Below are 6,000 nucleotides of genomic sequence, written 5' to 3'. Positions count from 1 at the left end.
GTATATATATATATATATATATATATATATATATATATATTTCCTCTGTTCTTCTTCCTCTGTCCCTATTGTGGTGGTAGGTGAGCTTGGATTTGTAATGGCTATGCCAGTGGAATGAAAGATCTGACAGTTCTTATGAAAATGGGACAGTTTTAAGTATGGACCTTGCAGTGGGAAAGACTTTGGGTCTTTTATTCTGAGAATATAGACCAAGTATACAATTTCTTTTCCAGGTAGTGTGTGTGTGTGTGTGTGTGTGTGTGTGTGTGTGTGTGTGCGTGCATATATGATGTGGCTATGGCAATTCATGAGGAGCATTAAAGTTCTTCCTGGCCCCTTTTCACTTCTACATAATAGTGGCAGATGTTTAGGAATCAACTTTTTAAGACCATCTACTAATATTAATTAAACATTGCCACATTAGTCATTAGAAGAAATCAAATATTTTCTACAGATGTTTAACCTAATAGGTCTTCAGAAGGAGGCTGAAAAAAGGCAGCAAATAATATTTAATCTCCTTGATAATATCAGTAGTTAAGTTAAAAGTGACAAGAGGTTAGAGTTAAATCTCATTTACTAAATACTTTTTTTTGTGTGTGTGTGTGTCCAAGGTCACATAGCAAGTTAGTGTCTGTTTATTAAAATCTTTCCCATCTAGTGTTTATTTATTCTTTCCCATTCTATTATTCTGCTTCTCTGAAAAGAATAGCAGGCATGAGGAAGGGGGTTGGGGAATGTGAAGGCTGGGGCTCAACCCCCAGGACACCCCAGTTTTCCATGGCTCAGCCCCTGCCTCTCAGGTTAAGTCAGGGCTCAGGAGGGAAGGCCACTTTCTTCTGGCTCCAAGTCTTTGTGCAACTGGTGATCATCAGAAATACCAGAGCCCCCAATTCAGATTTACTGGGGTTTTCTACCTTCAGCGCAGGCCAGGGGATAGAATTCCCTGGGACTTATGTGCAGCAATTGAGGGCAAATCCAGGTAAGGGCAAAGGAATAACCAGAGTGGATAACTTACAATGGTCCCAGGGCTGAAAGGCTGAGACCTTCCCCCCTACACACACATACACACATACACACATACACACATACACAGAGACCAGTGACCAGGCTGTGGGTGCCTCTTAGCCTAGGGGAGGACTGTGGAGTTTGAACAAGGAGTTAAGAGATAAGGCTATGAATTTCCCTGTTGACTTCAGGGAACTATGGGAAATTATTGCCTTTGCTGGGATTCCTTGTTGAATCACTCCCATAGATGGAAAGATGGAAAGGACCTTCAAAAGTCATCTAGTCTATCCCATTTTATAGACAGTAAATAACTTCCCAATTTTCCCGAGCATACACATAAATGGGGGAGTCGGGATTTCAACCAAGTACCTCTTTGCCACACACAATGCTGCCTTCCTTTTAAAAAATCTTACTGGAGATGAGTGGGCACCACTTTCCTCTTCCTCAACAAAACTATTAAAATTGGGCTCAAAATATGTTGAATTTCTCAAGTAGTAGAACTCATGAGGGACGAGAGAGGGGAGGAGGAATACTCTCATACTCTCACAGCAAACAAGAGACAGATTTAACTTCCCCACTCTGTGATTGGAGCAGGGATGGGCAGAAATTGAACCCTAGAAGTGGCCTTAATTCCCATTCTGAGTTCCAGTTTGGTGATGAGTTCCCACTGGGGCATTCACCAACCAAATGGTTCTCTCCCTTCTAGGTCTTGCTTTCTTTCACCAAGGATAGGGCAGGGGTAGAGACTGCAGAGGGACTCTGGGTCTGGCCATCCCTGGGGAGGTTTCTGAAGGATAAAACTGTCTCCTGGCTTCTCTCATCTTTCTTGGACTTCTGGCTGTCTGAAGGCAGCCACAGGTCCAAAGGACAAGTTATCTGGTTGGTGAGGAGAAACAGGAGTGACCAAGTTGCCATCCTGGGCTTCAATAACTGAGTGTGTTTGGGGCTGGAATGTGGTAGGGGAAGGCTGGGTTATGGATGGCTTGGTCTGGAATTCTGTCCTGGGGCAAGAGAGAAGAGATTTGTTTCTGTGTTAGTGTGTCTGTTTTTCTGTGTCAGTCTTTCTCTGTGGCTCAGTATCTTGGTAAATTAGCCCGTCTCTCTCTCTTCTCTCTTCTCTTGTCTGTTTTTCTGTGTCAGTCAGGAAATATTCCTTCATAATAGCTAATTGATGTTTGTTGGTTAAACATAACTGGGCCACTAATCATGGCCAATTGATATTGGGGATAAAAGAATGGAATGGGAGTTTGAGCCAGTAACATTAGAAAAGAATCACGAGGGGTAGCTAGGTGGCTGGGTGGATAGAAAGCCAAGCCTAGAGACAAGAGGCCCTAGGTTCAAATCTGGCCTCAGACACATCTAGGAGTGTGACCTTGGACAAGTAACTTAACTCTAATTGCCTAGCCCTTGCCATTCTTCTGCTTTGAAACCAATACTTAGTATCTATTCTAAGATAGGTGAATATTTAATTTAAAAAAAAGGAAAAGGACCATGTCTCCTCAGGGATACCTCTAGAATGCAGAAGGGGTGATGTCTTCAGATTTGCTTGTCAGAATGAGTGGGGACTGGGATAAAGATCTCTAATCTTTATACATGATACATGTGGGATATTGTCTAGGATAAACATTAAACCCTTCATATTTGTGGGGACTCATTCCAGAGATTTTCCTCCTATGTTTTCATTATTGGATTCCCTAGTTTCATTATCCACTAGGGAGAAAGTGATTATTTCTTTTTCTCTTTCTATTGGAGACTGTGACTGGGCAGTCATTCCCCCCATTATGCTTCCTTATCATCAAAACAGTTTCTCTGAGATAATTTTTGCGTAGTTGGATATTTAAGTACTAATACCTACTGTGTTATCAAATGTATTGATTGTGTTCCTGAAATGCTGGTGCCTAGCTTATAAATACTCACATTTTTCTTCTGTTTTCAAAAGACATAGACTGCTTGCCTAATAGTGAGATGTTCTGAAATACAGGTCCTTAGGACAAAGTTAGACTGCTAGTCTAGAATCAATAATTAATCATTCTAGGGTGATGAATCCTTTTTATTTTATTTTATTTCCTATTTTACTAACATTTTAAAAATTTAGAATATTTTCCATGGTTAAATGATTCATGATTTTCCCCACTCCTCTTTCTTCCCCCCTCCTGAAGCTGACACACAGGTCCACTGGGTTATACATGTATCATTGTTCAAAACCCATTTCCATGCTAATTATATTTGCAATAGAGTGGTCTTTTAATGCCAAAACCCTAATCATATTCCCATCAAACTATGTGATTGATCATATGTTTTTCTTCTGCATTTCTGTTCCCACAGTTCTTTCTCTGGATGTGGATAGCACTGAATCCTTTTTAGATGGGAGGTTCTTCCTTTTGGGGAGCTTATATGATCTTTTTTTTTAGCCTCAAACTGAGACTTGTCCTATTATGGATTAGTTTAGAATAATAGTAGCATTTCCCTTCAAGTGTCTGAGGTCCATTGGGGGAAACTTCATTAGTCTTTTAGTATAGGGACTCTTAGGAAATTTGCCTGGATATACAAGTGGATCACTTATAGTACTAGGACTTCCTGGGGGGAAATTTTTGTTGTTCCTGTGTAGAAAGATAACTAAAATTTTTGTAAGGGTGGCCTGATATACTGAGAATATCATGAAAAATTTTATCCAGGATACCTTGGTTTCTGGTTTCTCACCGTGAGGATGAGAGAGGTGACTTCTAATCAATCCCAAGTCTTAAATCTCTTTGTGGAAGGATCTGTATTGTCTAAGAAGCTCATTAGGGACTAGATCTTAGCCTTTTTAAAAATTGTCTTAGGTTGGGGATAAGAACTAAGATAAATCCATATTATTAAGCAAGTAATAATTTTTGGTAAACACTTATTCTTCATTAAGTCTGGTATTTGGGGTAATTGTGATTTTTGCCTGTATATGTGGGACTTTATACAATTGGTGCTCCCACATTGATCAGTTTGAGACTTTTCTGGATAGCACTTGGGAAAGCATTTAAGAAAGACAATGCATATGTTTTCTTGGGTTTTCAAAGAGCTGCTCTTGCTTGAGAACATGGATAGTGTATTCAAAATATACTTTGCACAATTTGCTAATAAGAGAAAATTGTTAAAGGTTGGAGAAAAAGTATGAGAGGGACTGGCCAATGCAAGTCCAGTTCTCAAATATGTGCTCTGTTTATTGCCAAATTATGTGGGGCAGCTTAGTAAGTGTGCTTCTGGAAGCATGTGATGATGTGAAATGGGGAGCCCTATCACTTCAGAGTACAGTTATTCTGTGTTTCCAAAGTGTATATGCACTACCATGTATATTGCCCAGATTGTGACATATATTTGGATGGGAAGTCCCCAGAAATAGTATATCTTTAACAAGCACTATAGGTAGCTAATGAGCTATGTCTAGGATTAAGTATGAAGAGGTAGTTAGTTTGTATTGTATTTGGAAAATTACATAGTTCTTTTAGTGATCCCAATCTTCTTGAAATGAAAAAAGTCCATATCTTTAACATCAACATTCTCCTAGTTATCCCCTGTTAGTGCACCTCATGGGAAACTAGAATCCCAGAAGAATGAAAAGTACAAATGGGCAATTAAAAGATGAATTTGGGGAGCTTTCACTGCAAAAAGTAATACAAAAGATAATATTGGTGACCCAGATAGGTTGGTCATGTAGTAAGAATGAGAGAGATAACATGAGTCAAGTTATTTGTACTCCTGAGATACTAACAGAAAAAGAAGATGGCCTCATCTTTGTAGGACTTTTGGGAAATCATGGTGAAAGGATGGTCATCGCTGTCAGTGGAGGCAGTATTGACACCAGTGAAATGATCGTTCTTTCAAAGTAGCCAGATACCACAAAAAACCAGCCACTATTATGTCCACTGAGCATTGAGATAACGAGGCTAATTACAATGTAAACGAGTATGCCTTTATTGTGGGTTTTATTCTGTGATATTTCCATGTAGACTGTTATCTTTATGACTGCATTTTAAAAAAGAATCTTAACGCTGGAGAGTAACATCGGGCCTGAGCTCAGTGTACACTGGCACCTCATATAATCATTCCAGAGTAATGGCAGGTCAAGGTTATATTGTCCAAAGTGGAAATGGTATAATTATGACAATGCCTCTTTGGAGTTAATGTTGACTTTCCCCTCATTAAATAGGGATGGAAACAGCTTTGGCTACTGTTGGGTTAGAAGGAGCCCATTACTTTATGAAATGCCTGCCCTAGAACAGGACTACCTTCTCTGATGGTGTACCACGCAGCACTGATAACATCGCTTTATTCTGAAGAAGACTTTTTTGGGGATGGTCTATGCTCTCCTACTTACCAAGGACAGTTTCATCAGCTTGGTTTCTGCTGTTGTGTGTCAGAAACACAGAACCTCGCTTGGCAGCTGTCAGACATTAACATTCCCTGTACTATTTTGCAACCACATAGGGATGAGACCCAGGATTTAATGATTTGTTAGCACTTGGGGAACTCTAGCCTGCCAGGATTTCATTTACCAATGACCTTTTACACCTACCACAGCTGTCATCAACAAGCTGTGGACTTATTTCAGGCCAAATCCAAGTCAAGTATCAAACCAAGGGAGAATGGATTATAGCCTTCTTGTGCTTTTTCATAGAGAGCTTGTTGGGATTTTTTTTTTGGCTTTCAAGTTCACAAACCTTATTAAAATTGTTATGGAAAAAAACATTTTATTAAACATTCAGTCTGCTTCAAAATGGAAGAATTTTTTTTCATTTACAACTGTTTCCAATCTGTTTGACTTCTGTGTTTTCAAAACCAGCACCAAAAAAGCAAAATAAAAATACCACTGATACAGTACATAATGTAAGTTAACTAATGAAAAAAATATACATTTGACTCTGTAATGAAAAATTAAATGATATTATTGCCATTGAGGATATATCCCTGTATTATAATAAAATATCAAGCAATAACCAACTGCTAGGATTTCTTTTTCACCAA

Source organism: Gracilinanus agilis, chromosome 2, assembly GCF_016433145.1.
Source record: "Gracilinanus agilis isolate LMUSP501 chromosome 2, AgileGrace, whole genome shotgun sequence".
NCBI classification, from domain to species: domain Eukaryota; kingdom Metazoa; phylum Chordata; class Mammalia; order Didelphimorphia; family Didelphidae; genus Gracilinanus; species Gracilinanus agilis.
Note: the sequence above shows the minus strand (reverse complement) of the source record.